At 36.3% G+C, this 7,348-nt stretch overlaps 1 pseudogene; it reads right to left on the bottom strand.

Moving 5' to 3' along the window:
* Positions 1 to 818: 818 nt before the first annotated feature.
* On the bottom strand, positions 819 to 7,144 carry LOC149264013 (chaperone protein ClpC1, chloroplastic pseudogene; annotated as a pseudogene).
* Between the last annotated feature and the right edge of the window lie 204 nt (positions 7,145 to 7,348).

Genomic DNA, 7,348 nt, shown 5'->3' with positions numbered 1-7,348 from the left:
ATTGATGGCAACACATTCATCCTCCCCCTTTTGTCCTGAAAATTATTTCTCATTGGTGTTCGTGAGGTCTTCTTACCTCCCCCTTTGAAATCAATGGAAATGGGGTTAAACATTTCTTGTAGCCTACCAATGACCTTTGGATGACACCAACGCATTTTTTATCTACAATCTACAATATTTTTTCTTGTACAAGCAATATTGGCACTCAATGAACCCTACTGCAAATGGAAAATTAGGGCTCCTCTAGATTTAAATTTGCTTGAAAAAAATGCTACTCCACATGATATATAATTGTTGCTTCACAGATACTCAAAATGTATTAATAGTACAAAAGCATTGTAAAACATTATTGCGAGAACACTTTGTAAAAAACAATTGCAAGTACTCATAGGATGAAGATACTGTAGAGCACATTGCAAGAATAATATTGGGGGAATGCTTTGTAAGGCATTGCAATTATATGTATATAAATAATAAATTCCAAATAATACTCTCCAAATAAGTAGTGTTGATTGATTAAAGATGGACTATATATTGCAAAATTAATTTTCCAATAGCCACCCTTGATTCCACTGTGTGATCATCAAAATTGAGAAATGACATAATATAAAAAGAATAGTTGTCTTAATTTCTGTTGATGGTCGTATTCAAGATAGTCTTCATAGCCCTTCTTCATGGAAAGTGTTGTTCTATTTAATATGCAAGGGAATTTATGATTATAATTGACAAACGTTCTCCTCCAATGTATATCATTTAATCAGATGGATCCAAGTTGACGGGTCTTTGGGGCAACCACTCATATGAATGGACTTTTTTTCCTATGCACCTAATGCAGTGGCTAACAGTGCTACTTTTCCAGTCTTCCCATTCAATACAATAACATGTCCTTCACTCTCCACGTCAATTATAGCTGAATCCCCCTCTTTAATCTCACTATAAATCATTCTTTCAGCGAGGCTATCCTATAATAACCTCATAATTTTGTTGAGATTTTTTGTTTTAATTAATTTTGGAAAAAATCTCATGTATGTGACAACAATAGGATTAGTTGCTATATTAGCTCCAGTATTTTTTGAGGAGGAGTTAATGCATCATATATTTATTGTGAGGGAATTTATGATTTAGTTTTATACTCCAGCTATAAGAAATGTAATCCCATAGAGGATTGTGAGTGTGTAGAGAAAATAGGGTGAGCTGAGAGTATGTGTGAAGAACTAAAATTATTGTAATCCCCTGTAGAATAATAAGATTGTCGATGCCTCTGTTCCAGTGGATGTAGCCCAGATTGGTTGGGTGAACCACGTTAAAATCTTTGTGTTATGGTTTTTTGATTTTGTATGTGTTGTGTCTGTATGTTTATTTCTTATTTCCGCTGCGCATTGTTTGGTCTAACAATTGGTATCAGAGTGGCGCAGCGGAACCGTGGAGGGCCCATAACCTACAAGTCTTTGGTTGTGGAGCTGGTACGTGTGATAGAGCTGCGGAAGGTGAGGCTTTGTCGTTGGCGCGGTTTCGTCAGAAATAGTCACGCCAATATTTTGACATTGAACAAGTTGGCGCGATTTATTTTGGAACAGGCACGCCAATTGGCGCAGTTCCGAGTGTAATACTTGCGCCAGTGCGCCAAAATCCCAGTTGGCCCAGAAACGACAGGCATACTCGAGCCAATTTTGTGACTCATACCTTTTTTGTCTCTGGCGCGGACTTTCTGCTGTCAAGGAAGCGCCAAGTCCCTTTCAGTGCGCCAAGCATTTTTCGCTTTGGTAAAACTGCAATTTTTTGTTTTTTTTTTTTTTCAAATTGTAATTACACGGTACGACAGAGGCATTTTATAGTATGAAGAAAAGGCATTTTTAGTTTTGAATTGGAGATTTTGTTTGTTACAACATGGCAAAAACTCAAAGTGCTTGTTTTGAGATCGAGAATTTTAATGGCAAAAACAACTTCGAAATCTGGAAAGTGAAGATGCATGATCTACTTGTGCAACAAGGTGTGGCAAAGGCGCTGTTGGGAAAATCCAAATAGCCTTACACCATGACAGATGATGAATGGAATGAAATGGATGGAAGAGCTCTGAGCGGTATTCGACTGTGTTTGGCAGATGATGTTTTGTTTAACATCGTGTCAAAGAAAACTACTACTGGTTTGTGGACAAAGCTTGAGAAGTTATACATGACAAAATCCTTAACCAATAGGATTCTTTCGAAGCGACAATTTTACAGTCTGTGCATGAAGGAAGGTACAACTATTATTGATCATTTGAATGTCTTTAATACTCTCCTCGTGCAATTAGAAAGTATAGAAGTAAAATTTGAATCAGAAGATAAAGCTATAACTTTATTATGCTCGTTGCCCGAGTCATGGGATCATTTTGTTACTTCTATAAGTCTAAGTATATCAGAAACCCTTGAATTTGATGATGTTGTTGGAGCTTTGTTGTCTGAAGAGACAAGGAAGAGGTCAAATTCTGAAACCTCGACATCAGAAGCAATGATGGCTAGAGGTCGTTCTAGAGAAAGACGCTCCGGTAAGCACAGCGACTCGCGTTCAAAATTGAAAGGGAAGAAGAGTAAGGTAAAGTGCTGGTTTTGTGGCAAATCGGAACATTTGAAGAAGGACTGTTGGAGGAGACAACAAGCATCCAAAGAAGACTCTACAACAAAGAAGAAAGAAACAAACACGACAAATACAGGTTCGGCATCCAAGACAGGTATGAGTGATGAAGTGTTATCAGTTGATTTGTCTAGTCATGATCAACATTAGTTGTTAGATTCTGGTGCATCAAATTACATGTGTATTCATAGGGAATGGTTTAAAACTTATAAACCAATCAATGATGGAGTAGTTTACATGGGAAGTGATGTCACATGTAATATTGTGGGAATTGGAACCATTCAGCCTAAAATTTTTGATGGGACAAATAAAATTTTAACTGATGTAAGACATGTACCTGAACTAAGGAAAAACCTCATTTCGTTAGGAGTACTATACACTAATGAATATAAAACCCTTATTCAACGTGGAGTAATGAAAGTTTATAAAGGAATTTTACTAGTAATGAAAGCAAAGAAGGTTGGAAATCTTCTTCAGTTAGAAGGAAGAACAGAGTCAGATCATGTCTCTACAGTGTCTGAAAATGAGAGTAATCTTATTCGTTTATGGCATCAAAGGTTAGGCCACATGAGCGAAAGAGGTTTAAAGATTTTATCTGATCGTAAGTTACTTCCTAATTTAAAGTCTGATAAGTTAGATTTCTACAAACATTCTCTGTTTGGGAAACAAAGCAAGCAGAAGTTTAAAACTAGAAAACATACTAGTAAGGGAATCCTTGATTATATCCATTCTGATGTTTGGGGTCCATCTCCTACAACCTCATATGGAGGTTCGTCATATTTTGTATCTTTTATTTATGATTTCTCTAGAAAAGTGTGGGTCTACATGTTAAAGAAGAAGTCTGATGTGTTTTCAGTTTTCAAACAGTTTAGAGCATTAGTTGAAAACATCACTGGAAGAACTATTAAATGTCTAAGAACTGACAATGGTGGTGAGTTTACTTCATAGGAATTTGATAATTATTGCAAGGAAGATGGGATCGAAAGACATAAAACCACTGTGTATACTCCTCAGCAAAATGGAGTTGTTGAACGCATGAACATGACTCTTTTAGAGAGAGCAAGAAGTATATTGAGTAATGCCAATTTGCAGAAGGAATTGTGGACAGAAGCGGTAGTTACAGCTTGTTATTTGATAAATCAATCACCATCAACTGCAATAGGATGCAAAATTCCTCAAGATGTATGGAAAGGTCACCCTTGTGATTATTCTAAACTGAAAGTTTTTGGTTGTGATGCATATGCTCTAGTTCCAAAACATCAGCGTTCTAAATTAGATCCTAAATCAAAAAGATATATCTTTGTTGGATATGGTGATGGGACTAAGGGATACAGATTTTGGGATCCTACTATCACAAGATCATCATTAACAGAGATGTTAAATTTAATGAATCCTCACTTGAAAGTTCAGATGTAGATGATAAATTGAAACAGGATAATGTATCTAAGCTTCAACACATTCAGTTTGAAACCAGTTCAAATACTGATGATGATCAAGATGAACATGGTTCAGATGCTAGTCATGAACAAGTTTCAAATGTAGATCATGAACAAGTTTCAGATATAGATCATGAACATGTTTCAGATGCAGATCATGAAGAATTTCCTACAGATAATAATCAGCAAATTGTGAAAGTACCAGAAACATCTTTAAGGAGGTCCACGAGAATTAAACGTCCTCCTAGAAGGTATGATGATTATGTTACTTCAGTTGCTTTAACCGCTAACGATGATGAACCTTTGTGCTATCAGGAAGCTGTAGAAGGTTCTAAAAGTGAAAAGTGGAAAGAAGCTATGAAGGACGAGATGATGGCATTAGACAAGAATGACACATGGGATCTAGTAGAACTTCCTAAAGACAGAAAAACTGTGGGATGTAAATGGGTGTACAAATTGAAAAGGGGTGTTGATGGTTCAAAGGATAGGTACAAAGCAAGGCTGGTCGCGAAAGGTTTTTCTTAGAAAGTAGGCATTGATTCTCATGAGATATTTTCACCAACTGTAAAAATTGTTTCAATTCGAATTGTATTAGCATTAGTTTCCTTACTTGATTTAGAATTACAGCAACTAGATGTTAAAACTGCACTTTTACATGGATATTTAGATGAGGAGATTTACATGGAACAACCGGAAGGGTTTGTTCAAGATCACAACAAGAAATTTGTCTGCAGGCTCAAGAAATCATTGTATGGTCTGAAGCAATCGCCTCGACAATGGTACAAGAAATTTTATTCTTTCATGTTGAGTCAAAATTATATAAGTGAATATGATCATTGTGTTTACTTTAAGAAATTAAGTAATGGCATGTTCGTTATCTTAGTGTTATACGTTGACGATATGCTTTTAGCAAGCCAAAATCATAACAGAGATCAACAAGTTAAAGGTTCAGATGGCTAGGACATTTGATATGAAAGATCTAGAGCAGCAAGACAAATTTTGGGCATGGAGATTTTTAGAGACAGGAGCAATGGTAAGTTGTGGCTATCACAACAGAAGTATATTGAGAAAATACTCTTGAGTTTTGGTATGAACAATGTGAAGCCTATTTCAGTCCCTTTAGCTTCCCATTTTAAGCTTTCTTCAAGTTTATGTCCTAATACAAATGAAGAAAAGGAATATATGTCTCGAATTCCATATGCCAATGTAGTAGGTTGTTTAATGTATGCGATGGTTTGTACTCAACTAGATATTTCACATGCAGTTGGGGTTGCCAGCAGGTATATGGCAAATCCGTGAAAAGAACACTGGTCAGCAGTGAAATGGGTGCTTCGGTATTTGAGAGGCACAAGTGATTATTGTATCACTTATAACAAAAGTAGTGAATTTGTTTGCGGATATGTTGATCCGATTTTGCAGGTGATTTGGATAAGAGAAGGTCAACTTCAGGGTATGTCTTTACTCTTGCAGGTGGAGCTATTAGCTGGATGTCAAAGTTACATAATATTGTTGCTTTATCCACTACTCAAGCAGAATAAATAGCTGCTTCGCATGCTTGCAAAGAAGCGGTTTGGTTGAAAGGTTTCATTGGTGAGTTTGGTAGGTTACAGTATAACATCAAGTTATTTTGTGATAGTCAAAGTGCAATTCATTTGGCTAAGAATCTGGCCTATCATAGTAAATCTAAGCATATACCTATCAAGTACCATTTTGTAAGACAGGTTATCACTGAAAGGGGAGTCTCTCTTGAAAAAGTGCATACGAAGGAAAACTGTGCAGACATGTTCACGAAACCAGTTTTGTTAGAGAAGCTACGTTGGTGTCTGGCTTCTCTTGGCTTGCAAAAAAGATAAAAATAATAAATGAACAGGGTATCAGGCTAATTGTTGTCAAGGTGGAGATTGTTGAGATTTTTTGTTTTAATTAATTTTGGAAAAAATCTCATGTATGTGACAACAATAGGATTAGTTGCTATATTAGCTCCAGTATTTTTTGAGGAGGAGTTAATGCATCCTATATTTGTTGTGAGGGAATTTATGATTCAGTTTTATACTCCAGCTATAAGAAATGTAATCCCGTAGAGGATTGTGAGTGTGTAGAGAAAATAGGGTGAGCTGAGAGTATGTGTGAAGAATTAAATTTGTTGTACTGCTGTTGAATAATAAGATTGTCGATGCCTTTGTTCTGGTGGATGTAGCACAGATTGGTTGGGTGAACCATGTTAAATTCTTTGTGTTATGGTTTTGTGATTTTGTATGTGTTGTGCATGTATGTTTATTTTTTATTTCCGCTGCGCATTGTTTAGTCTAACAAATTTTTGTATTGAGTAGCCTTGCACCACAGCTCGGACTATAACCTTCATCTACAACTCGGTCTGTGAACTACTATGTTACTTGAAGATCAATTTCTTTTTTTTTAAGTCATTCAGAGACCTCTTTCAACATTATATCTGCAATCTCCTTCACCTTTGCCTTTGTGAGTTGTCTAAGCACAATCACCTCATCTAGTCGATTCAGGAACTCAATTCAAAAATATTGCTTCATCTCTTCATTGACAAGAATTTTGATCCTTGTGTAGCTACTGTCTTTCTCATCGTAATCTAGCTAGAAACCAATTCCATGAGCTCCCTTCTCAATCGCACTACTCCCGACATTATAATTCATGATCAAAAGAGTATTCTTAAAGTCCACAGTCCATCCTTTACTATCTTCCAGTATTCCATGTTCATGAATTTGAAGCATCATATTGAAGACATCTAGATGAGCATTCTCAATTTCATCAAAAAGGACCACTGTATAAGGGTGTCTCCTAACGACTTCAGTTAGTTTCCCTCCCTCACTGTAGCCTAGATATCCTGGGGGTGAACCAATCAACTTGGAAATAGAGTGTCTTTCCAATAATTCACTCATGTCTAGCCTTATCATTGCCTCCTTTGAACCAAAATAGTACGCATACAATGCCTTGGCAAGGTCCGACTTGCCAACACTTGTAGGTCCTTAGAAAATGAAGGTAGGAATTGGCCTGTTTGGATTCTTCAGGCTAACTCTTGCACGACGAATATCTCAATTGATAGCTTTAACTGTGCATTCATGCATGATGAGCGAATAGTCTGCACCTCGACCTTCTCTTCTTATGGATGATGTTCCTCCATAACACAATATAAAAACTTCTCTTAATCAAAACTTAAAGTTTCCCTAGAATCTAATATAGTTTTTATAAATATATACATGTCGACATCAAGTTTGAATTGTTTGAACAACATAATCCCGTTTCTGGCCAGTTATGATAAGAAACCTACT

The sequence above is a fragment of the Pinus tabuliformis genome, chromosome 6 (genome assembly GCF_031772625.1).
Source record: "Pinus tabuliformis cultivar Carrire ecotype Pingquan chromosome 6, CPIR1, whole genome shotgun sequence".
NCBI classification, from domain to species: domain Eukaryota; kingdom Viridiplantae; phylum Streptophyta; class Pinopsida; order Pinales; family Pinaceae; genus Pinus; species Pinus tabuliformis.
Note: the sequence above shows the minus strand (reverse complement) of the source record. Positions and strands in the feature narration are given on the sequence as shown.